The following is a 26,239-nucleotide window of genomic DNA, read 5'->3' on the forward strand; positions in this document are numbered from 1 at the left end:
AATTCCTATGTTTTCAAGCCTGTTGGGTTGGATTTTGGGATTTTTATATAACAACACATTTTATATACCAAATTAATGAGTGGGTGTGTTTTTTTTTTTTTTTTTTTTTTTTTTTTTTTTAATTGTACTTTTCTGCAATTTCATGTTTTTAGGGTTAGGACTAAGGTTTAGATTTGGATAAAATTGACGAATTCTTGCATTTTTTTCCCTTTTTACCACTCAGAACATGCTCCTTCCCTTGATGCTCCCATAAAAGGAACACTGAACGGTCACCAAAAGCACAGAGCTTGTGATTAAACCACTTCTCTGTACCTGCTTCGCACTCAGGAAGAAGCACCCCAGCTCATCATTGTGGGTGGCGGGACTCACACTTTAGAAAAACATTTCTCAATATGAAAACTAAAGAAATTATCCCCGAAATTAGGATGAGGTGTAGATAAACTTAACGGGTGGCTCTATATCTTTCAGTTAGCGTTGGGATAAGGGTTCTATCTGCTCTGGCAGACAATCCTACAGAGCCACAGCAATACAGACTAACTCGTCGCGATAGCCAAGCTATCCATGGCAATGGCATTTCTAAAGCAAAGAACCGAGCTTTTCAGAGTAAAAGTTTTGCATAAAATTAACAGACAGCGCTTTCTACATGTTTCACTTGAGGTAGGTTTGGGTTAGGGATTATCTGCTCAGTCAGACAATCCCACAAAAAAAATACAACAGAATAACTCTTGACAGTAGCCAAGCTATCCATGACAAAGTCATTTCTGAGGGAAAGTACTGACCTTTTCTGAGTGAAACATTTGGATAAAATTAAAAGATGGCTCACAGTCATGTTTTTTCTTCTTTTGTTTGTTTTTTCCTCTTTGTTTTCTTCTTTCATTATTTCAGGATGTCTCTCCTATCTTTTATTTATTTTCGGTCTGGTTGTGCTTGTTTCGTTCGTATTCTGATTTAATGTCCATGTTATTTCAAACTGAAATACTTGTTTATATGTTTTATTATTGTGAAAAAAAACTATTAATCATAAAAAAGAAAAAAAAGATGGCTCTTTCTACATCTTTCGGTTAGGGATGAGTTAGGCTAAGAGTTTTATCTGCTCAGGCAGACAATACCTCAGCAACATCGACTAACTCTTCACAGTTGCCAAACTAACCATGGCAAAGACATTTCTGATGGAAAGTACAGAGCTTCATGGAGTGATAGTTTTGGATAAAATTAACAGATGGCTCTTTCTACACGTTTCGGTTGGGTTAGGGTAAGTGTTTTATCGGTTCAGGCAGACCATCCCACAGAGAATACCACAGCAACAGAGATCAACTCTTTGCGAAAGCCAAACCAACCACAACAATGGCATTTCTGACAGAAAGTACTGAGCTTCACGGAGTGAAATGAGAATAAAATTAACGGATGGCTCTTTCGACATGTTTTGCTTAGGGTAGGGGTTTATCAGCTCAGGCAGACAATCGCACAGAACACCACAGAGACCAACTAAGCAGTAGCCAGGCTATGCACAGCAATGTCATTTCTGATGAAAAGTGCCAAGCTTCTAGGAGTGATAGTTTCTGATAACATTAACGTATGCTTTCTCTACGCATTTCAGTTTGGTTAGGGTGAGGGTTTTACTTACTCAGGCAGAAAATCCCACAGAGAATACCACAGCAAAAGAGACTAACTCTTCATGGTAGCAAAGCTAACTACGGCAATGGCATTTCTGACGGAAGGTACCGAGCTTCTCAGAGTGATAGTTTCGGATAAAATTAACATATGCTCTTTGTACATGTTTGGGTTGGGGTAGGGTACGGGTTTTACCTGTTCAGGCAGAAAATCCTACAGAGAATACCACTGCAAGAGAGAATACCTTCGCATACATAAGCCAACCATGGCAGTGGCATTTCAGAGGAAAAGTACAGCGCTTCTCGGAGTAAAACTTTTGGATAAAATTAAGGGTTGGCTCTTTCTACATCTTTTGGTTAGGTTTGGGATAGCGTTACGGTAAGGGTTTTATCAGCTCAGGCAAATCGATCCCACAGAAAATACCACAGGAACAGACACCAACTCTTCGTGGTAGCCAAGCTAACCACGGCAATGGCATTTCTGATGAAAAGTACCAAGCTTCTCGGAGTGATAGTTTCAGTTAAAATTAACGGACAACTCTTTCTACAGGTTTCACTTAAGAGTAATGGGTTTTATCTGCTCAGGCCAAAAATCCTACAGAGAATACCACCGCAACAGAGAATAACTTCGCTAGACAAGCTAACCACGTAAATGGCATTTCAGATGGAAAGTACCGAGCTTCTCGGAGGAACAGTTTCAGATAAAATTAACGGACGGCTTTTTCTACATGTTTGTCTTAGTTGTAAGGGTTTTATCTGCTCTAGCAGACGATCCTACAAAGAACAATACAGCAATAGAGACAAACTCTTCGCAGTAGCCAAGCTAACCACGGCAATTGCATTTCTGAAGGAAAGAACCAGCTTTTCAAAGTAAAAGGTTTGCGTAAAATTAACGGACAGCGCTTTCTACATGTTTCGCTTGAGGTAGGGTTTGGGCTCATCTATTCAGTCATACCTTCTCACAACAAAATACCACAACAACAGAGAACAACTCTTAGCAGTAGCCAGGCTATCTATGGCAAAGTCATTTCTGAAAGAAAGAACCAAGCTTCTTAGAGTGAAAGTTTTGGATAAAATTAATGGAGGACTCTTTCTACATCTTTCGGTTAGGGATGAGTTAGGCTAAGATTTTTGTCTGCTCGGGCAAACAATCCAACACACAATACCACAGCAACAGAGAATAATTCTTCGCAGTAGCATTTCTGAACATGGAACGATAGTTTCAGATAAAACTAATGGATTGCTCTTTCTACATGTTTCGGTTGGGATAGGGTAAGGGTTTTACCTGCTCAGGCAGACAATCTCACAGCTACAGAGGCTAACTCTTCGCAGTAGCAAAGCTCACCATGGCCATGACATTTCTGATGGAAAGTACCAAGCTTCTCGGAGTGACAGTTTTTCGATCTTATTAATGTATGCACTTTCTACAATGTTTCGGTTTGGTTGACGCAAGGGATTTACCTGCTCAGGCAAACAATCCCACAGCAACAGAGAATTACTTCATCGTAGACAAGCTAACCACAGCAATGGCACTGCTCTTCTCAAGTACCAAGCTTCTGAGTGATACTTTCGGGGCAAAAAATTGACAGAGGCCGTTTCTACATGTTTCACTTAGGGTAAGGGTTTTATCAGCTCAGGCACACAATCGCACAGAGACAACCACAGCAACAGAGACTAACTCTTCGCAGTAGCCAAGCTCATTACGGCAATGGCATTTCTGATGAAAAGTACCAAGCTTCTCGGAGTGAAAGTTTTGGATAACATTAATGGACGGCACTGTCTACATGTTTCACTTATGGTAAGGGTTTCATCTGTTCAGTCGGACAATCCCGCAAAAATACAACAGCAACAGAGAGACTCTTCATGGTAGCCAAGCTAACTACGGCAATGGCATTCCTGATGGAATGTACCAAGCTTCTCGGAGTTAAAGTTTTGGAAAAAATTGCTGGACAGCTCTTTCTACATATTTCGCTTAGTGTAAGGGTTTTATCAGGCAGACAATCGCACAGAAAATACCACAGCAACAGAGACCAACTATTCGTAGTAGCCAAGCTAACTACGGCAATGGCATTCCTGATGGGAAGTATAAAGTTTCTTGCAGTGAAAGTTTTGGATAAAATTAATGGACAGCTATTCTACATATTTCACTTATAGTAAGGGTTTTATCTGTTCAGTCAGACAATCCCGCAGAAATACAATAGCAACAGAGACTAACTCTTCGTGGTAGCCAAGCAAACCAGGGCAATGTCATTACTGAGGGTAAGTACCAAGATTCTCGGAGTGAAAGTTTTGGATAAAATTAATGGACGGCTCTTTCTACATGTTTCGCTTAGATCTAAGGGTTTTATCGGCTCAGACAGACAATCGCACAGAGAATACCACAGCAACAGAGACTAACTCTTCGCAGTAGCCAAGCTAACTACGGCAACGGCATTTCTAATGGAAAGTACCAAGCTTCTCGGAGTGCAAGTTTTGGATGAAATTACTGGACAGCCATTTCTACATATTTCGCTTAGTGTAAGGATTTTATCAGCTCAGGCAGACAATCACACAGAACATCACAGCAACAGAGTCTAACTCTTCGTAGTAGCCAAGCTAACTACGGCAATGGTATTACTGATTGAAAGTACGAAGCTTCTCAGAGTGAAAGTTTTGGATAAAATTAATGGACGGCTCTTTGTACATGTTTCACTTAGCGTTTTATCAGCTCAGGCAGTCAATCGCACAGAGAACACCACAGCAACAAAGACTAACTCTTCATTGTAGCCAAGCCAACTACGAAAATGGAATTTCTGATGGAAAGTACCAAGCTACTCGTAAAAGTTTTGGATAAAATCGCTGGACGGCTTTTGCTATATATTTAGCTTAGTTGTAAGGGCATTATCTGCTCATGCAGACAAATCGCACAGAGAATACCACAGCAACAGAGACTAACTCTTCGCAGTAGCGAAGCTAACAACTGCAATGGCATTTCTGAAGGAAAGAACTGAGCTTCTCGGACTGAAAATGTTGGATGAAATTAACGGAGTGCTTTCTAAATGTTTCACTTAGAGTAAGGGGTTTATCTGTTTAGGCGGACAATCCCTCAGAAATACAACAGCGACAGAGACTAACTCTTCGTGGTAGCCAAGGTAACCACGGCAATGGCATTTTTGAAGGAAAAACCGAGCATCTTGGAGTGAAAGTTTTGGACAAAATTAACAGATGGCTCTTCTTACATGTTTTGGTTGGGTTAGGGTAAGTGTGTTACCTGTTTAAGCAGATAATCGCACAGAGAATACCATAGCAACAGAGACTAACTTCATTGTAGCCAAACTAACCACGCTAATGGCATTTATGATGGAAAGTAGAGGTACTCGTAGTCAACATTTTGAATAAAATTACCGAACGGCTCTTTCAACATATTTCACTTAGTATAAGGGTTTTATCAGCTCAGGCAGTCAATCGCACAGAGAATATCACAGCAATAGAGACTAACTCTTCGCAGTAGCCAAGCTAACCACGCCAATTGCATTCCTGAAGGAAAGAACCAAGCTTCTCGTAGTAAACCTTTTGGATAAAAATCAACGGATGGTCCTTGCTACATGTTTTGGTTGACGTAGTGTTTGAGTTTAGGGTCAAGTTTTTCTGCTCAGGCGGACAGTGCCCAACCGCTGGCTTAGCGATACCCCAATATGAGAGTTATGGAGAGCTTGATGGGTTCAATTTGGATGTTTTTTTCTTCTTTACAACTGATCTGCCACTGTCCTGTATCTTGATTAGTTTATCCCGTGTTAAACTTGAAAAATTGCTGGTGAGGTTTGGAGCAATATAAGAGATTTTTTTTTTAGTTGAAGTTCACTGCTATTGCAGTTTAATGTTTTTAGGGTTAGGTTTAAAATAAAAGTAATTGATGGCTTTCTCAATTTTTTTCTTTTACCACTCAGAGCACGCTCTCTGCCTCAAAAAGGACAGAGCTTGTAATCAAATCACTTCTCTGTACCTGCTTCATGCTCAGGAAGAAGCACCGTAGCTCATCATCGTGGGTGGTGGACTCACACTTAAACATTTTTCAAACCAAGAACGACAGAAATGACCGCTGAAAGTGTAGTCTTCTGAATCTTTTGGATAAAATTAATGGCCGTCTCTTCCTACATCTTTTGGCCAGGGTTGGCGTAGGGTTACAGTGAGGGTTTTTCCTACTCAAAAGTAGTTCCACAAACAATACCACAGCAACAGACAGTCTGCCTGAGCAGATAAAACTCCTACACTAAACCTATCCCAACCCTTACAGAAAGATGTAGAAAGAGCCATCCGTTAATTATATCCAAACCGTAAGCTCCGTGACATTATTTTCCGTCAAATACCATTGCCGTGGTTAGCTTGACTTCTGCTAAGAATTAATCCCACAAAGAATACCATAGCAACAGAGACTGTCTTGGCAGTTGCCAAGCTAACCATTGCAATGGCATTTCTGATGGAAAGTACAGAGCTTCTCGGTGTGAAAGGTTTGGATAAAAATCAACATACGGCTCTTTCAACACGTAAGGGTAGGGTTTGTGTTAAGGTAAAGGTTTTACCTGCTCGGGCAGAAAATCCCACAGCAACAGATTTTAACTCTTCATGTTAGCCACGCCAACCATGGCAATGGCATTTTTGATGGGAGATACTAGGCTTCTCCGAGTGAAAGGTAAGGGTTAGAATTGAATGCCAGAGCCAACACATGTCAACCAGGCGCCTCAACAATGCCCAAATACTGGCTTACAGATACCCCCAGGTTTAGGGTTACGAATTTGGAGAGAGTTTGATGGATTGGGTATGGGATCTATTTGGAGGTTGTTTATTCTTTACACTTGATCCCCCATTGTCTTCCCTCTTGTTTATCCCGTTTTAAACTTGAAAAGTTGTTGGTGGGGTTTGCAGCAATACAAGTGGGTTTCTTTTATTGAATTGCACTTCTACAATCGTCATGTTTTTAGGGTTTGGACTAAGTTTTAGGGGTAGGTTTAAATAAAATTGATGAATTTCTACATTTTTGCCCCTCCTTTTTACCACACCGAACAGGCTCCTTCCTCTTGATAACTCCATAAAAGCAACACTGAACGGTCACGAAAAGCACAGAGTGAGTGATTAAACCACTTCTCTGTACCTGCTTCGCGGTCAGGGAGAAGCACCCCAGGCTCATCATGGTGAGTGGCGGGACTCGCACTTTAGAAAAACATTTCTCAAGATAAAAACTAAAGAAATTATCTCTGAAATTAGTATTAGGCTTTGATAAACTCAATGGATGGCTCTATATCTTTCGGTTACGGTTGGGGTAAGAGTTTTATCTGCTCTGGCAGACAATACCACAGCAATAGAGACCAACTCGTCGCAGTAGCCAAGCTAACCACGGCAATGGTATTTCTGATGGAAAGTAGAGAGCTTCTCAGAGTAAAAGCTTTGCATAAAATTAACGGACAGCGCTTTCTACATATTTCGCTTGAGGTAGGATTTGGGTTAGGGTAAGGGTTTTATCTGCTTAGCCACACAATCGCAAAGAAAACACTACAGTAACAGAGACAAACTCTTCACAGTAGCCAAACTAACCACAGCAAAGTCATTTCTGATGTTAAGTACCGAGCTTCTCGGAGTGATAGTTCCGGATGAAATTAACAAACGACTCTTTCTACATGTTTCACGTAAGAGTAAGGGTTTTATCTGCTCAGCCAGATAATCCCAAAAAATACCACAGCAACACACAGTCTTGGTGGTAGCCAATGGCATTTCTGATGGAGAGTAGCAAGCTTCTCACAGCGATAGCTTTGGCTAAAATAAACGGATGGCTCTTTCTACATGTTTCAGTTGGTTTAGTGTAAGTGTTTTACCTGCTCAGGCAGACAATCCCACACAAAATAGCACAGCAACAGAGACTAACACTTCACGGTAGCCAAGCTAAACACAGCAAGGAAAATTCAGAAATTAAGTACCAACTTATTCGTACTCGAAATTTTAGATCAAACTAACTGACTTTCTTCATGTTTTGGTTGAGGGTTTTATCAGCTCAGGAAAACTATCACAGCAACAGAGACTAACCCTTCGCAGTAGCAAAGCTCGCCACGGCAATGGCATTTCTGATGGAAAGTACCCAGCTTCTCGGAGTGACAGTTTTGGATCTTACTGACGTAAGCTCTTTCTACAACGTTTCGTTTTAGTTAGCATAAGTGTTTTACCTCCTCAGGCAGACAATCCCACAGCAACAGAGACTAACTTCATCGTAACCAAGCTAAATACAGCAATGGCACTGCTCTTCTCAAGTACCGACTTTCTGAGTGACAGTTTCGGAAAAAAATTTCACGGAGGCTGTTTCTACATGTTTCACTTAGCGTAAGGGTTTTATCAGCTCAGGCAGACAATCGCACAGAGAATACCACAGCAACAGAGACCAACTCTTCGTAGTAGCCAAGCTAACTACAGCAAATGGCATTACTGATGGAAATTACCAAGCTTCTCGGAGTGAAAGTTTTGGATAACATTAATGGACGGCTCTTTCTAAATGTTTCATTTATAGTAAGGATTTTATCTGTTCAGGCGGACAATCCTGCAGATATTACAATAGCAACAAAGACCAACTCTTCGTGGTAGCCAAGCTAACCATGGCAATGGCATTTCTGATGGAAAGTACCAAACCTCTCAGAGTATACGTTTTAGATAAAATTAATGGACGGCTCTTTCTACATTTTTCGCTTAGTTGTAAGGGTTTTATCAGCCAAACAATCACACAGAGAATACCAGAGCAACAAAGTCAAACTCTTCATTGTAGCCATGGAGTAATAGTTTTGGATGAAATTAATGGACGACTCCGTCTACATATTTCGCTTAATTGTAAGGGTTTTATCAGCTCAGGCAGTCAATTGCACAGAACATACCACAGCAACAGAGAAAAACTCTTTGTAGTAGCCAAGCTAACTACGGCAATGGCATTCCTGATGGAAAGTACCAAGCTTCTCGGAGTGAAAGTTTTGGTTAACATTAATGGACGCGTCTTTCTACATGTTTCACTTATGGTAAGGGTTTTATCTGTTCAGGCGGACAATCTCGCAGAAATACAACAGCAACAGAGACTGCCTGCCTAAGCAGATAAAACTCTTATACTAAACCTATCCCAACCCTTACAAAAACATGTAGAAAGAGCCAGCCGCCAATTATATCCGAACCACAAGCTCCGAAACACTCTATCTTCCACCAGAAATACCATTGCCGTGGTTAGCTTGGCTCCTGCTAAGAATTAATCCCACAAATAATACCATAGCAACAGAGACTGTCTTGGCGGTTGCCAAACTAATCACTGCAGTGGCATTTCTGATGCGAAGTAAAGAGCTTCTCGGAATGCAAAATTTGGATAAAATTAACAGACGGCTCTTTCAACACGTTTGGGTTGGGGTTTGTATTAGGGTAGAGGTTCTACCTGCTCAGGCAGCAAATCCCACAGAAAACCCCACAGCAAGAGACCAACTCTTCGCGGTAGCCAAGCTAACCACGGCTCCGGCATTTCACACTGAACATACTAGGTTAGCTTTATGGTTAGGGTTGAATGCCAGAGCCAACACATGTCAACTGAGCACCTCCGCCAATGCCCAAGTGCTGGATTAGAAATACCCCCAGGATTCGGGTTAGGGATATGGATAGAGTTTGATTGGTTAAGTCTGGGGGCAATTTGGGTGTTTATTCATTACAACTGATCTCCCAGTCTTATATCTTGATTACTTTATCCCGTTTTAAACTTGAAAAGTTGTTGGTGGGGTTTGGAACAATACAAGTGTTTGTCGTTTGTTTGTTTTGTTTTTTTTTTCAAATTGAACTTTTCTGCAATTACAATTTAATGTTTTAAGAGTTAAGAGTAAGGTTTAGGGTTAGATCAAATTGATGAATTTCTGCACTTTTTTCCTTTTTACCACTCAGAACATGCCCCTTCTCTTGATGCTCCCATAAAAGGAACATTGAACGTCATCTAAAGCACAGAGCTTGTGATTAAACAACTTCTCTGTACCCGCTTAGCGCTCAGGAAGAAGCACCCCAGCTCATCATGGTGGGTGGCGGGACTCGCACTTTAGAAAAACATTTCTCAAGATAAAAACTAAAGAAATTATCCCCGAACTTCGTATTAGATTTTGATAAACTCAATGGATGGCTCCATATCTTTCGGTTACGGTTGGGGTAAGAGTTTTATCTGCTCAGCCACACAATCCCAAAGAAAATACCACACCAACAGAGACAAACTCTTCATAGTAGCCAAACTAACCACAGCAAAGTCATGTCTGATGGAAAGTACCGAGCTTCTCGGAGTGATAGTTCCGGATGAAATTAACAGACGACTCTTTCTACATGTTTCACGTAAGAGTAAGGGTTTTATCTGCTCAGCCAGATAATCCCAAAGAAATACCACGGCAACAGACAGTCTTGCTGGTAGCCAAGTCAACCATGGCAATGGCATTTCTGATGGAGAGTAGCAAGCTTCTCGCAGCAATAGTTTTGGGTAAAATAAACGGATGGCTCTTTCTACATGTTTCGCTTAGCGTTTTATCAGCTCAGGCAGTCAATCACACAGAGAACACCACAGCAACAGAGACTAACTCTTCGTAGTAGCCAAGCTAACTACGGCAATGGCATTCCTGATGGAACGTACCAAGTTTCTTGCAGTGAAAGTTTTGGATACAATTAATGAAAGGCTATTCTACATATTTCACTTATAGTAAGGGTTTTATCTATTCAGTCGGACAATCCCGCAGAAACACAATAGAAACCGAGACTAACTCTTCATGGTAGCGAAGCAAACCAAGGCAATGTCATTACTGAGGGAAGGTACCAAGATTCTCGGAGTGAAAGTTTTGGATAAAATTACTGGACAGTTCTTTCCACATATTTCGCTTAGTGTAAGGGTTATATCAGCTTAGGCAGACAATTACACAGAGAACACCACAGCAACAGAGACTAACTCTTCGTAGTTGCCAAGCTCAACACAGCAATGGCATTACTGATGGAAAGTACCAAGCTTCTCAGAGTCTAAGTTTTGGATAAAATTAATGGACGGCTCTTTCTACATGTTTCGCTTAGCGTAAGGGTTTCATCAGCTCAGGCAGTCAATCGCACAGAGAATACCATAGCAACAGACACCAACTCTTCGCAGTAGCCAAGCTAACCATGGGAATGGCATTTCAGATGGAAAGTACCAAGCTTCTCGGAGTGAAAGTTTTGGATAACATTAATGGACAGCTCATTGTACATGTTTCGCTTAGCATTAGTGTTTTATCAGCTCAGGCAGTCAATCGCACAGAGAACACCACAGCAACAGAGACTAAATCTTCGTAGTAGCCAAGCTTACTACGGAAATGGCATTCCTGATGGGAAGCACCAAGCTTCTCGAAGTGAAAGTTTTGGATAACATTATTGGACGGCTCTTTCTTCATGTTTCACTTATGGTAAGGGTTTTATCTGTTCAGTCGGACAATCGCGCAGAAATACAACAGCAACAGAGACTAACTCTTTGTGGTAGCCAAGCAAACCAGGACAATGGCATTACTGAAGAAAAGTACCAAGATTCTCGGAGTGAAAGCTTTGGATAAAATTACTGGACAGCTCTTTCTACATGTGTCGCATAGTATAAGGGTTTTTATCAGCTCAGGCAGACAATCGCACAGAGAACACCACAGCAACAGAGACTAACTCTTCGTAGTAGCCAAGCTAACTACAGCTATGGCATTCCTGATGGAAAGTACCAAGCTTCTCGGAGTGAACGTTTTGTATAACATTAATGGACGGCTCTTTCTACATGTTTCACTTACGGTAAGGGTTTTATCTGTTCAGGCGGACAAACCCACAGAAATACAACAACAACAGAGACTAACTCTCTTCGTGGTAGCCAAGCTAACCACAGCAATGGCATTTCTGATGGAAAGTACCAAGCTTTTTGGAGGGAAAGATTTGGGTAAAATTAATGCCCGGCGTTTTTACATATTTCGCTTAGTGTAAGCGTTTTATCCATTTAGGCGGACAATCCCTCAGAAATACAACAGCAACAGAGACCAACTCTTCGTGGTAGCCAAGCTAACCACGGCAATGGAATTTCTGAAGCAAAGAACCGAGCTTCTTGGACTGAATGTTTTGCATAAAATTAACGGACGGCTCTTCCTACATGTTTTGGTTGGGTTAGGGCAAGTATGTTACCTGTGTAAGCAGACAATCGCAGAAATACAACAGCAACAGAGACTAACTCTTCATTGTAGCCAAGCTAACTACGAAAATGGAATTTCTGATGGAAAGTACCAAGCTACTCGTAGTAAAAGTTTTGGATAAAATTACTGGACGGCTTTTTCTATATATTTCGCTTAGTTGTAAGGGCATTATCTGCTCAGGCAGACAATCGCACAGAGGATACCACAGCAACAGAGACCAACTCTTCGCAGTAGCGAAGCTAACCACCGCAATGGCATTTCTGAAGGAAAGAACCGACCTTCGACTGAACATTTTGGATGAAATAAACGGAGTGCTTTCTATATGTTTCGCTTAGAGTAATGGGTTTATCTGTTTAGGCGGACAATCCCTCAGAAATAGAACAGCGACAGAGACTTAACTCTTCGTGGTAGCCAAGGTAACCATGGCAATGGCATTTTTGAAGGAAAAACCGAGCATCTTGGAGTGAAAGTTTTGGACAAAATTAACGGATGGCTCTTACATGTTTTGGTTGGGTTAGGGCAAGTGTGTTACCTGTTTAAGCAGATAATCGCACAGAGAATACCATAGCAACAGAGACTAACTCTTCATTGTAGCCAAGCTAACCACAGCAATGGCATTTATGATGGAAATTAGAGGTACTCGTAGTAAAAATTTTGAATAAAATTACTGAACGGCTCTCTCAACATATTTCAGTTAGTATAAGGGTTTTATCAGCTCAGGCAGTCAATCACACAGAGAACACCACAGCAACAGAGACTAACTCTTTGTCGTACCCAAGCTAACGACGGCAATGGCATTCCTGATGGAAAGTACCAAGCTTCTCGGAGTGACAGTTTTGGATAACATTAATGGACGGCTCTTTCTAAATGTTTCACTTATGGTAAGGGTTTTATCTGTTCAGGCAGACAATCCCGCAGAAATACAACAGCAATAGAGACTGTCTGCCTAAGCAGATAAAACCCTTATACTAAACCTATCCCAACCCTTACAAAAACATGTAGAAAGAGCCAGCCGCTAATTATATCTGAACCAAACGCTCCGAATATTCCACCAGAAATGCCATTGCCGTGGTTAGCTTGGCTCCTGCTAAGACTTAATCCCACAAATAATACCATAGCAACAGAGACTGTCTTGGAGGTTGCCAAGCCAACAATAGCATTTCTGATGGAAAGTACAGAGCTTCTCGGTATGCAAGATTTGGATAAAACTAACAGACGGCTCTTTCAACACATTTGGGTTGGGTTTGTATTAGGGTAAAGGCTTTATCTGCTCAGGCAGCAAATCCCACAGAAAACCCCTCAGCAACAGAGACCAACTCTTGGCAGTAGCCAAGCTAACCACAGCAACAGCATTTCAGATTGAAAATACTAGGTTAACTTTATGGTTAGGATTGAATGCCAGAGCCAACACATGTCAACTGAGCACCTCTGCCAATGCCCAAGTGCTGGATTAGAAATACACCCAGGATTAGGGATATGGATAGATTGGTTAAGTCTAGGAGCAAATTGGGTGTTTATTCGTTATAACTGATCTCCCTTTGTCTTATATCTTGATTACTTTATCCCGTTTTAAACTTGAAAAGTTGTTGGTGGGGTTTGAAACAATGCAAGTGTTTTTTGTTTGTTTTTTTTTTAATTGAACTTTTCTGCAATTGCAATTTAATGTTTTAAGAGTTAAGACTAAGGTTTAGATCAAATTGATGATTTTCTGCACTTTTTTCCTTTTTACCATTCAGAACATGCCCCTTCTCTTGATGCTCCCATGAAAGGAACATTGAACATCATCTAAAGCACAGAGCGTGTGACTAAACCACGTCTCTGTACCCGCTTAGCGCTCAGGAAGAAGTACCCCAGCTCATCGTCGTGGGTGGCGGGACTCACTTAAGAAAAACATTTCTTACGATAAAACTAAAGAACCTATCCCTGAAAATAGGATTAGGTTTGGCTAAACGTAACGGATGGCTCTATATCTTTGGGTTAGGGTAGGGGTTTCATCTGCTCTGGCACACAATCCTACAGAGAATACCACAGGAAGACACCAACTCGTCGCAGTAGCCAAGCTAACCATGGCAATGGCATTTCTGATGGAAAGTACTGAGCTTTTCAGAGTAAAAGATTTGCATAAAATGAACAAAGAGAGCTTTCTACATGTTTCACTTGAGATAAGGTTTGGGTTAGGGCTTATCTGCTCAGTCAGACAATCCCACAAAAAAATACGACAACAGAGAATAACTCTTAGCAGTAGCCAAGCTATCCATGACAGTCATTTCTGATGGAAATACTGAGATTTTCCAACTGAAAGGTTTGGATAAAATTAACAGATTGCCCTTTCTACATCTTTCGTTTAGGGATGAGTTAGGCTAAGAGTATTGTCTGCTCAGGCAAACAATACAACAGACAATACCACATCAACAGCGACTACCTCTTCGCAGTAACATTTCTGAACATGGAGTGATAGTTTCAGATAAAATTAATGGATTGCTCTTTCTAGATGTTTCGGTTGGGATAGGGTTAGGGTTTCACCTGCTAAAGCAGAAAATCTTACAGAGAATACCACTGCAACAGAGAATAACTTCGATAGACAAGCTAACCACGGTAATGGTATTTCTGATGGAATGTACCAAGCTGCTCAGAATAAAATCTTGTGATAAAATTAATGGACGGCTCCTTCTACATGTTTCGCTTAGGGTAAGTGTTTTATCAGCTCAGGTAGACAATCAAACAGAGAATACCACAGCAACAGAGTCTAACTCTTCATAGTAGCCAAACTAACCACAACAAAGTCATTTCTGATGTAAAGTACCGAGCTTCTCGGAGTGATAGTTCCGGATGAAATTAACAGATGACTCTTTCTACATGTTTCACTTAAGAGAAAGGGTTTTATCTGCTCAGCCGGATAATCCCATAGAAGTACCACAGTACCAGACAGTGTTGGTGGTAGCCAAGCCAACCACGGCAATGGCATTTCTGACGGAGAGCAGCGAGCTTGTCGCAGCGATAGTTTTGGGTAAAATAAACGGATGGTTCTTTCTACATACATGTTTGGGTTGGGTTAGGGTCAGTGTTTTACCTGCTCAGGCAGACAATCCCACAGCGACAGAGACTACCACTTCGCGGTAGCCAAGCTAAACACAGAAATGACAATTTTGAAATAAAGTACCGAATTCTCGTAGTCAATTTTGGATCAAATTAACTGATGACTTTCTTCATGTTTTGGTTGACGTAGGGTTTGGGATTGGTTAAGGGTTTTATCTACTCAGGCAAACAATCTCAGAGCAACAGAGACTAACTCTTCGCAGTAGCCAGGCTAACCACGGCAATCGGATTTCTGATGGAAAGTACCAAGCTTCTCGGAGTGAAAGTCTTGGATAAAATTAACGGACGGCTCCTTCCATGTTTCGCTTAGTTTAAGGGTTTTATCAGCTCAGGCAGACAATCGCACAGAGAATACCACAGCAACAGAGACTAACTCTTCGCAGTAGCCAAGGTAACCACGGCAATGGCATTTCTGACAGAAAGTACCAAGCTTCTCGGAGTGAAAGTCTTGGATAAAATTAACTGACAGCTCTTTCTATATCTTTCGCTTAGTGTAAGGGTTTTATCAGCTCAGGCAGACAATCGCACAGAGAATACCACAGCAATAGAGACTAACTCTTCGCAGTAGCCAAGCTAACCACGCCAATTGCATTCCTGAAGGAAAGAACCAAGCTTCTCGTAGTAAAAGTTTTGGAAATAAATCAACGGATGGTCCTTGCTACATGTTTCGGTTGACATAGTGTTTGAGTTTAGTGTCAAGTGTTTCTGCTCAGGCGGACAGTGCCCAAACACTGGCTCAGCGATACCCCAATATGAGAGTTATGGAGAGATTGATGGGTTCAATTTGGATATTTTTTGTTCTTTACAACTGATCTGCCACTGTCCTGTATTTTGATTAGTTTATCCCGTGTTAAACTTGAAAAATTGCTGGTGAGGTTTGGAGCATTATAAATCTTTTTTTTTTTTTTAAATTGAAGTTCTCTGCTATGGCAGTTTGTTGTTAGAGTTATGTTTCAATAAAATAGATAGATTTCTCCATTTTACCAATCAGAGGATGCATCTTGCCTCAAAAGCACACAGCTTGAGATTATCCACCGTTTATCCTGATTTAAACTTGAAAAGTTGTTGATGGGGTTTGGAGCATAAGTGATTTTTTTTTTAATTGAAATTCACTGCTATTGCAGGTTAATGTTTTTAGAGTTAGGTTTAAAATAAAAGTAATTGATGGCTTTCTCAATTTTTTTCTTTTACCACTCAGAGCACACTCTGCCTCAAAAGCAGAGCTTGTAATCAAATCACTTCGCTGTACCTGCTTCATGCTCAGGAAGAAGCACCGCAGCTCATCATCGTGGGTGGCGGACTCACACTTAGAAACATTTTTCAAGCCAAGAACGACAGAAATGACCGCTGAAAGTGTAGTCTTCTGAATCTTTTGGTTAGGATTAGGTTGGCATAATTTGATGGAAATGGCATTTCTGATGGAAAGTACCGAGCTTCTCGAAATGAAAGTTTTGGATAAAATTAATGGAGGTCTCTTTCTACATCTTTTGGCCAGGGTTGGCGTAGGGTTACAATGAGGGTTTTTCCTACTCAAAAGTAGTTCCACAGAGAATACCACAGCAGCAGACACTGTCTGCCTGAGCAGATAAAACTCTTATACTAAACCTATCCCAACCCTTACAGAAAGATGTAGAAAGAGCCATCCATTAATTATATCCAAACCTTAAGCTCCGTGACATTATTTTCCGTCAAATACCATTGCCGTGGTTAGCTTGACTTCTGCTAAGAATTAATCCCACAAAGAATACCATAGCAACAGAGACTGTCTTGGCGGTTGCCAAGCTAACCATTGCAATGGCATTTCTGATGGAAAGTACAGAGCTTCTCGGTGTGAAAGGTTTGGATAAAAATCAACATACGGCTCTTTCAACACGTAAGGGTAGGGTTTGTGTTAAGGTAAAGGTTTTACCTGCTCAGGCAGAAAATCCCACAGCAACAGAGATGAACTCTTCATGTTAGCCACGCCAACCATGGCAATGGCATTTTTGATGGGAAATACTAGGCTTCTCCGAGTGAAAGGTAAGGGTTAGAGAATTGAATGCCAGAGCCAACACATGTCAACCAGGCGCCTCAACAATGCCCAAATACTGGCTTACAGATACCCCCAGGTTTAGGGTTACGAATTTGGAGAGAGTTTGATCGATTGAGTATAGGATCTATTTGGAGGTTGTTTATTCTTTACACTTGATCCCCCATTGTCTTCCCTCTTGATTAGTTTATCCCGTTTTAAACTTGAAAAGTTGTTGGTGGGGTTTGCAGCAATACAAGTGGATTTCTTTTATTGAATTGCACTTCTACAATGTTCATGTTTTTAGGGTTAGGACTAAGTTTTAGGGGTAGGTTTAGATAAAATTGATGAATTTCTACATTTTGCCCCTCCTTTTTACCACACCGAACAGGCTCCTTCCTCTTGATAACTCCTTAAAAGCAACACTGAACGGTCACCAAAAGCCCAGAGTGAGTGATTAAACCACTTCTCTGTACCTGCTTCGCGGTCAGGGAGAAGCACCCCAGGCTCATCGTGGTGAGTGGCGAGACTCGCACTTTAGAAAAACATTTCTCAAGATAAAAACTAAAGAAATTATCCCCGAAATTACTGTTGGGTTTTGATAAACTCAATGGATGGCTCTATACCTTTCGGTTACGGTTGGGGTAAGAGTTTTATATGCTCTGGCAGACAATCCTACAGACAATACCACAGCAATAGAGACCAACTCGTCGCAGTAGCCAAGCTAACCACGACAATGGTATTTCTGATGGAAAGTAGAGAGCTTCTCAGAGTAAAAGTTTCGCATAAAATTAACGGACAGCGCTTTCTACATGTTTGCTTGAGGTAGGATTTGGGTTAGGTTAAGGGTTTTATCTGCTCAGCCACACAAACCCAAAGAAAATACCACACCAACAGAGACCAACTCTTCAGAGTAGCCTAACTAACCACAGCAAAGTCATTTCTGATGGAAAGTACCGAGCTTCTCGGAGTGATAGTTCCGGATGAAATTAACAGACGACTCTTTCTACATGTTTCACGTAAGAGTAAGGGTTTTATCTGCTCAGCGAGATAATCCCAAAGAAATACCACGGCAACAGACAGTCTTGGTGGTAGCCAAGCCAACCATGGCAATGGCATTTCTGATGGAGAGTAGCAAGCTTCTCGCAGCGATAGTTTTGGGTAAAATAAACGGATGGCTCTTTCTACACGTTTCGGTTGGTTTAGGGTAATTGTTTTACCTGCTCAGGCAGACAATCCCACACAGAATATCAAAGCAACAGAGACTAACACTTCACGGTAGCCAAGCTAAACACAGCAATGAAAATTCTGAAATAAAGTACCGACTTTCTCGTACTCAAAATTTTGGATCAAACTAACTGACTTCATGTTTTGGTTGAGGTAGGGTTTGGGATTGGTTAAGGGTTTTATGTGCTCAGGCAAACAATCTCACAGCAACAGAGACTAACCCTTCGCAGGAGCAAGCTCACCACGGCAATGGCATTTCGGATGGAAAGTACCCAGCTTCTCGGAGTGACAGTTTTGGATCTTATTGACGTATGCTCTTGCTACAATGTTCCGATTAGGTTAGCGCAAGTGTTTTACCTGCTCAGACAGACAATCCCACAGCAACAGAGACTAACTTCGTCGTAGCCAAGCTAACCACAGCAATGGCACTGCTCTTTTCAAGTACCGGGTTTGGAAAAAGCTTCGGAAAAAAAATTTCACGGAGGCCGTTTCTACGTTTCACTTAGGGTAAGGGTTTTATCAGCTCAGGCAGGCAATCGCACAGAGAATACCACAGCAATAGAGACTAACTCTTCGTAGTAGCCAAGCTAACTACGGCAATGGCAGTACTGATGGAAAGTACCAAGCTTCTCGGAGTGAAAATTTTGGGTAAAATTAATAGACGGCTCTATCTACATGTTTCGCTTAGCTTTTTATCAGCTCAAGCAGTCAGTCACACAGAAAACACCACAGCAACAAAAACTAACTCTTCGTAGTAGCCAAGCTAACTACGGCAATGGCATTCCTGATGTAAAGTACCAAGCTTCTCGGAGTAAAAGTCTTGGATAAAATTAATGGACGGCTCTTTCTATGTTTCGCTTAGTGTAAGGGTTTTATCAGCTCAGACAGACAATCGCACAGAGAATACCACAGCAACAGAGACTAACTCTTCGTAGTAGCCAAGCTAACCACAGCAATGGCATTTCTGATGTTAAGTACCAAGCTTCTCGGAGTGAAAGTCTTGGATAAAATTAATGGACGTTTCTTTTTATATGTTTCGCTTAGTGTAAGGATTTTATCAGCTCAGGCAGATCATCGCGCAGAGAATACCACAGCAACAGAGAACAAGTCTTCGCAGTAGCCAAGCTAACCACGGCAATGGCATTTCTGATGGATAATATTGAGCTTCTCGGAGTGAAAGTTAAGGGTTGAATGCTGGGCCAGCGCGTGTCACCAGAGTGCCTCCGCCAGTGCTGGCTTAGAGATATCCCCAGAAATAGGGTTAGGGATGTGGATAGAGTTTGATGGATTAAGGATACGGTAAATTTGGATGTTTCTTCTTTACAATTCACCTCCCATCTTGATTAGTTTATACTGCTTTAATTTTGAAAAGTTATTGATGGGGTTTAGAGTAATATTAGCTTCTTCTCTTTTTTTTGAAGTAGTCTGCTATTGCAATTTAATGTTTTTAGGGTAAGGGTTAGGACTAAGGTTTAGGTCTGGATAAAACTGGTGGATTTCTGAAATGTTCCCCCTTTTTAACCCCTCAGAATGCGCTCCTTCCTCGAAGCTCCCATAAAGTAGCAAAAAAAAAAAAACCCAAAAAAAACAACAAATGTAGAATGAGCTATCCGTTAATTTTATCCAGTCCTTTCACACCAAGAAGCTATGTACTTTCCATCAGAAACGCCACTGCAGTGGTTAGCTTGACAACCGCCAAGACAGTCTCTGTTACTATGGTATTCTTTGTGGGATTAATTCTTAGGAGTCAAGCTAACCATGGCAATGGCATTTCTGATGGGAAATACTGAGTGTCTTGGCGCTTTAGGTTGGTATACAATTAACAGATGGCTCTTTCTACATTTTAAAGGGTTGGGATAGGTTTAGTATAAGGGTTTTATCTGCACAGGCAGACAGTCTCTGTTGCTGACCAATAACCCTACACCAACCCTGACTGAAAAATGTAGAACAAGATGGCTCTTTCTACATATTTCGCTTAGAGTATGGGTTTTATCAGCTCGGGCAGACAATCGCAAAGAGAATACCACAGCAACAGAGACCAAGTCTTCGCAGTAGCCAAGCTAATCACGGCAATGGCATTTCTGATGGAAAGCACCAAGCTTCTCGGAGTGAAAGTCTTGGATAAAATTAAGGGACGGCCCTTTATGTTTCGCTTAGTGCAAGGGTTTTATCAGCTCAGGCAGACAATGGCACAGAGAATACCACAGCAACAGAAACTAACTCTTCGCAGTAGCCAAGCTAACCACAGCAATGGCATTTCTGATGGAAGGACCAAGCTTCTCGAAGCGAAAGTTTTAGATAAAATTACTGGACGGCTCTTTCTATGTTTCGCTTAGGGTAAGGGTTTTATCAGCTCAGGCAGACAATCACACAAAGAATATCACAGCAACAGAGACGAACTCTTCGCAGTAGCCAAGCTAACCACGGCAATAGTATTTCTGATGGAAAGTACTAAGCTTCTCGGAGTGAAAGTCTTGGATAAAATTAATGGACGTTTCTTTCTATATGTTTCGCTTAGTGTAAGGGTTTTATCAGCTCAGGCAGACAATCGCACCGAGAATACCACAGCAACAGAGACGAACTCTTCGCAGTAGCCAAGCTAACCACAGCAGTGGCATTTCTGATGGAAGGACCAAGCTTCTCGAAGCGAAAGTTTTAGATAAAATTACTGGACGGCTCTTTCTATGTTTCGCTAAGGGTAAGGGTTTTATCAGCTCAGGCAGACAATCGCACAGAGAATACCACAGCAACAGAGACCAACTCTCTGCAGTAGCCAAGCTAACCACGCCAATAGTATTTCTGATGGAAAGTACCAAGCTTCTCGGAGTGAAAGTCTTGGATAGAATTAATGGACGGCTCTTTTTATATGTTTCGCTTAGTGTAAGGGTTTTATCAGCTCAGGCAGACAATCGCACAGCAACAGAGACTAACTCTTCGCAGTAGCCAAGCTAACCACGGCAATGGCATTTCTGATGGAAAGTACCACGCTTCTCAGAGTGAAAGTCATGGATAAAATTAAGGGACGGCTCTTTCTATGTTTCGCTTAGTGTAAGGGTTTTATCAGCTCAGGCAGACAATCGCACAGAGAATAACTCTTTGCAGTAGCCAAGCTAACGACGGCAATGGCATTTCTGATGGAAAGTACCAAGCTTCTCGGAGTGAAAGTCTTGGATAAAATTAATGGATGTTTCTTTCTATATGTTTCGCTTAGTGTAAGGGTTTTATCAGCTCAGGCAGACAATCGCACAGAGAATACCACAGCAACAGAGACGAACTCTTCGCAGTAGCCAAGCTAACCACGGCAATGGCATTTCTGATGGATAATATTGAGCTTCTCGGAGTGAAGGTTGAATGCCCGGGCCAGCGCGTGTCACCAGAATGCCTCCGCCAGTGCTGGTTTAGAGATATCCCCAGAATTAGGGATGTGGATAGAGTTTGATGGATTAAGGATACGGTAAATTTGGATGTTTCTTCTTTACAATTCACCTCCCATCTTGATTAGTTTACCCTGCTTTAAGCTTGAAAAGTTCTTGGTGGGGTTTAGAGTAATATAAGCTTCTTCTCTTTTTTTTGAAGTAGTCTGCTATTGCAATTTAATGTTTTTAGGGTAAGGGTTAGGACTAAGGTTTAGGTCTGGTTAAAACTGGTGGATTTCTGAATGTTCCCCCTTTTTAACCCCTCAGAATGCACTCCTTCCTCGAAGCTCCCATAAAGGATAAAAAAAAAAAAAACAACAAATGTAGAATGAGCTATCTGTTAATTTTATCCAAACCTTTCACACCGAGAAGCTCTGTACTTTCCATCAGAAACGCCACTACAGTGGTTAGCTTGGCAACCGCCAAGACAGTCTCTGTTACTATGGTATTCTTTGTGGGATTAATTCTTAGCATGAGTCAAGCTAACCACGGCAATGGCATTTCTGATGGGAAATACTGAGTGTCTTGGAGCTTTAGGTTTGTATACAATTAACAGATGGCTCTTTCTACATTTTAAAGGGTTGGGATAGGTTTAGTATAAGGGTTTTATCTGCACAAGCAAACAGTCTCTGTTGCTGACCAATAACCCTACACAAACCCTGACTGAAAAATGTAGAACAAGATGGCTCTTTCTACATGTTTCGCTTAAGGTATGGGTTTTATCAGCTCAGGCAGACAATCGCACAGAGAATACCAGAGCAACAGAGACTAACTCTTCGCAGTAGCCAAGCTAACAAGGGCAATGGCATTTCTGATGGAAAGTACCAAGCTCCTCGGAGTGAAAGTCTTGGATAAAATTAATGGACGTTTCTTTCTATATGTTTCGCTTAGTGTAAGGGTTTTATCAGCTCAGGCAGACAATCGCACCGAGAATACCACAGCAACAGAGACGAACTCTTCGCAGTAGCCAAGCTAACCACAGCAGTGGCATTTCTGATGGAAGGACCAAGCTTCTCGAAGCGAAAGTTTTAGATAAAATTACTGGACGGCTCTTTCTATGTTTCGCTAAGGGTAAGGGTTTTATCAGCTCAGGCAGACAATCGCACAGAGAATACCACAGCAACAGAGACCAACTCTCTGCAGTAGCCAAGCTAACCACGCCAATAGTATTTCTGATGGAAAGTACCAAGCTTCTCGGAGTGAAAGTCTTGGATAGAATTAATGGACGGCTCTTTTTATATGTTTCGCTTAGTGTAAGGGTTTTATCAGCTCAGGCAGACAATCGCACAGCAACAGAGACTAACTCTTCGCAGTAGCCAAGCTAACCACGGCAATGGCATTTCTGATGGAAAGTACCACGCTTCTCAGAGTGAAAGTCATGGATAAAATTAAGGGACGGCTCTTTCTATGTTTCGCTTAGTGTAAGGGTTTTATCAGCTCAGGCAGACAATCGCACAGAGAATAACTCTTTGCAGTAGCCAAGCTAACGACGGCAATGGCATTTCTGATGGAAAGTACCAAGCTTCTCGGAGTGAAAGTCTTGGATAAAATTAATGGATGTTTCTTTCTATATGTTTCGCTTAGTGTAAGGGTTTTATCAGCTCAGGCAGACAATCGCACAGAGAATACCACAGCAACAGAGACGAACTCTTCGCAGTAGCCAAGCTAACCACGGCAATGGCATTTCTGATGGATAATATTGAGCTTCTCGGAGTGAAGGTTGAATGCCCGGGCCAGCGCGTGTCACCAGAATGCCTCCGCCAGTGCTGGTTTAGAGATATCCCCAGAATTAGGGATGTGGATAGAGTTTGATGGATTAAGGATACGGTAAATTTGGATGTTTCTTCTTTACAATTCACCTCCCATCTTGATTAGTTTACCCTGCTTTAAGCTTGAAAAGTTCTTGGTGGGGTTTAGAGTAATATAAGCTTCTTCTCTTTTTTTTGAAGTAGTCTGCTATTGCAATTTAATGTTTTTAGGGTAAGGGTTAGGACTAAGGTTTAGGTCTGGTTAAAACTGGTGGATTTCTGAATGTTCCCCCTTTTTAACCCCTCAGAATGCACTCCTTCCTCGAAGCTCCCATAAAGGATAAAAAAAAAAAAACAACAAATGTAGAATGAGCTATCTGTTAATTTTATCCAAACCTTTCACACCGAGAAGCTCTGTACTTTCCATCAGAAACGCCACTACAGTGGTTAGCTTGGCAACCGCCAAGACAGTCTCTGTTACTATGGTATTCTTTGTGGGATTAATTCTTAGCATGAGTCAAGCTAACCACGGCAATGGCATTTCTGATGGGAAATACTGAGTGTCTTGGAGCTTTAGGTTTGTATACAATTAACAGATGGCTCTTTCTACATTTTAAAGGGTTGGGATAGGTTTAGTATAAGGGTTTTATCTGCACAAGCAAACAGTCTCTGTTGCTGACCAATAACCCTACACAAACCCTGACTGAAAAATGTAGAACAAGATGGCTCTTTCTACATGTTTCGCTTAAGGTATGGGTTTTATCAGCTCAGGCAGACAATCGCACAGAGAATACCAGAGCAACAGAGACTAACTCTTCGCAGTAGCCAAGCTAACAAGGGCAATGGCATTTCTGATGGAAAGTACCAAGCTCCTCGGAGTGAAAGTCTTGGATAAAATTAATGGACGTTTCTTTCTATATGTTTCGCTTAGTGTAAGGGTTTTATCAGCTCAGGCAGACAATCGCACCGAGAATACCACAGCAACAGAGACGAACTCTTCGCAGTAGCCAAGCTAACCACAGCAGTGGCATTTCTGATGGAAGGACCAAGCTTCTCGAAGCGAAAGTTTTAGATAAAATTACTGGACGGCTCTTTCTATGTTTCGCTAAGGGTAAGGGTTTTATCAGCTCAGGCAGACAATCGCACAGAGAATACCACAGCAACAGAGACCAACTCTCTGCAGTAGCCAAGCTAACCACGCCAATAGTATTTCTGATGGAAAGTACCAAGCTTCTCGGAGTGAAAGTCTTGGATAGAATTAATGGACGGCTCTTTTTATATGTTTCGCTTAGTGTAAGGGTTTTATCAGCTCAGGCAGACAATCGCACAGCAACAGAGACCAACTCTTCGCAGTAGCCAAGCTAACCACGGCAATGGCATTTCTGATGGAAAGTACCACGCTTCTCAGAGTGAAAGTCATGGATAAAATTAAGGGACGGCTCTTTCTATGTTTCGCTTAGTGTAAGGGTTTTATCAGCTCAGGCAGACAATCGCACAGAGAATAACTCTTTGCAGTAGCCAAGCTAACGACGGCAATGGCATTTCTGATGGAAAGTACCAAGCTTCTCGGAGTGAAAGTCTTGGATAAAATTAATGGATGTTTCTTTCTATATGTTTCGCTTAGTGTAAGGGTTTTATCAGCTCAGGCAGACAATCGCACAGAGAATACCACAGCAACAGAGACGAACTCTTCGCAGTAGCCAAGCTAACCACGGCAATGGCATTTCTGATGGATAATATTGAGCTTCTCGGAGTGAAGGTTGAATGCCCGGGCCAGCGCGTGTCACCAGAATGCCTCCGCCAGTGCTGGTTTAGAGATATCCCCAGAATTAGGGATGTGGATAGAGTTTGATGGATTAAGGATACGGTAAATTTGGATGTTTCTTCTTTACAATTCACCTCCCATCTTGATTAGTTTACCCTGCTTTAAGCTTGAAAAGTTCTTGGTGGGGTTTAGAGTAATATAAGCTTCTTCTCTTTTTTTTGAAGTAGTCTGCTATTGCAATTTAATGTTTTTAGGGTAAGGGTTAGGACTAAGGTTTAGGTCTGGTTAAAACTGGTGGATTTCTGAATGTTCCCCCTTTTTAACCCCTCAGAATGCACTCCTTCCTCGAAGCTCCCATAAAGGATAAAAAAAAAAAAACAACAAATGTAGAATGAGCTATCTGTTAATTTTATCCAAACCTTTCACACCGAGAAGCTCTGTACTTTCCATCAGAAACGCCACTACAGTGGTTAGCTTGGCAACCGCCAAGACAGTCTGTTACTATGGTATTCTTTGTGGGATTAATTCTTAGCATGAGTCAAGCTAACCACGGCAATGGCATTTCTGATGGGAAATACTGAGTGTCTTGGAGCTTTAGGTTTGTATACAATTAACAGATGGCTCTTTCTACATTTTAAAGGGTTGGGATAGGTTTAGTATAAGGGTTTTATCTGCACAAGCAAACAGTCTCTGTTGCTGACCAATAACCCTACACAAACCCTGACTGAAAAATGTAGAACAAGATGGCTCTTTCTACATGTTTCGCTTAAGGTATGGGTTTTATCAGCTCAGGCAGACAATCGCACAGAGAATACCAGAGCAACAGAGACTAACTCTTCGCAGTAGCCAAGCTAACAAGGGCAATGGCATTTCTGATGGAAAGTACCAAGCTCCTCGGAGTGAAAGTCTTGGATAAAATTAATGGACGTTTCTTTCTATATGTTTCGCTTAGTGTAAGGGTTTTATCAGCTCAGGCAGACAATCGCACCGAGAATACCACAGCAACAGAGACGAACTCTTCGCAGTAGCCAAGCTAACCACAGCAGTGGCATTTCTGATGGAAGGACCAAGCTTCTCGAAGCGAAAGTTTTAGATAAAATTACTGGACGGCTCTTTCTATGTTTCGCTAAGGGTAAGGGTTTTATCAGCTCAGGCAGACAATCGCACAGAGAATACCAC

The 26,239-nt window shown here is 41.6% G+C and overlaps 5 non-coding genes and 2 pseudogenes across 5 annotated transcripts; all 7 read right to left on the minus strand.

Annotated features, from left to right (window-relative positions):
- Window positions 1–214: 214 nt before the first annotated feature.
- LOC130110872 (small nucleolar RNA U3) lies at window positions 215–429 on the minus strand. Its single transcript, XR_008810086.1, has one exon. It is a non-coding gene; the product is annotated as a small nucleolar RNA U3 (small nucleolar RNA).
- Window positions 430–5,527: 5,098 nt separating this feature from the next.
- Window positions 5,528–5,704, minus strand: LOC130110900 (small nucleolar RNA U3; annotated as a pseudogene).
- Window positions 5,705–6,639: 935 nt separating this feature from the next.
- On the minus strand, window positions 6,640–6,861 carry LOC130110894 (small nucleolar RNA U3). Its single transcript, XR_008810106.1, has one exon. It is a non-coding gene; the product is annotated as a small nucleolar RNA U3 (small nucleolar RNA).
- A 2,660-nt stretch (window positions 6,862–9,521) lies between these two features.
- Window positions 9,522–9,734, minus strand: LOC130110881 (small nucleolar RNA U3). Its single transcript, XR_008810094.1, has one exon. It is a non-coding gene; the product is annotated as a small nucleolar RNA U3 (small nucleolar RNA).
- Window positions 9,735–13,527: 3,793 nt separating this feature from the next.
- On the minus strand, window positions 13,528–13,739 carry LOC130110905 (small nucleolar RNA U3). The gene has a single exon (XR_008810112.1). It is a non-coding gene; the product is annotated as a small nucleolar RNA U3 (small nucleolar RNA).
- A 2,346-nt stretch (window positions 13,740–16,085) lies between these two features.
- Window positions 16,086–16,259, minus strand: LOC130110903 (small nucleolar RNA U3; annotated as a pseudogene).
- A 1,022-nt stretch (window positions 16,260–17,281) lies between these two features.
- LOC130110901 (small nucleolar RNA U3) lies at window positions 17,282–17,497 on the minus strand. The gene has a single exon (XR_008810110.1). It is a non-coding gene; the product is annotated as a small nucleolar RNA U3 (small nucleolar RNA).
- Window positions 17,498–26,239: the final 8,742 nt, after the last annotated feature.

This window comes from Lampris incognitus, chromosome 3 (assembly GCF_029633865.1).
Source record: "Lampris incognitus isolate fLamInc1 chromosome 3, fLamInc1.hap2, whole genome shotgun sequence".
Lineage (NCBI taxonomy): Eukaryota > Metazoa > Chordata > Actinopteri > Lampriformes > Lampridae > Lampris > Lampris incognitus.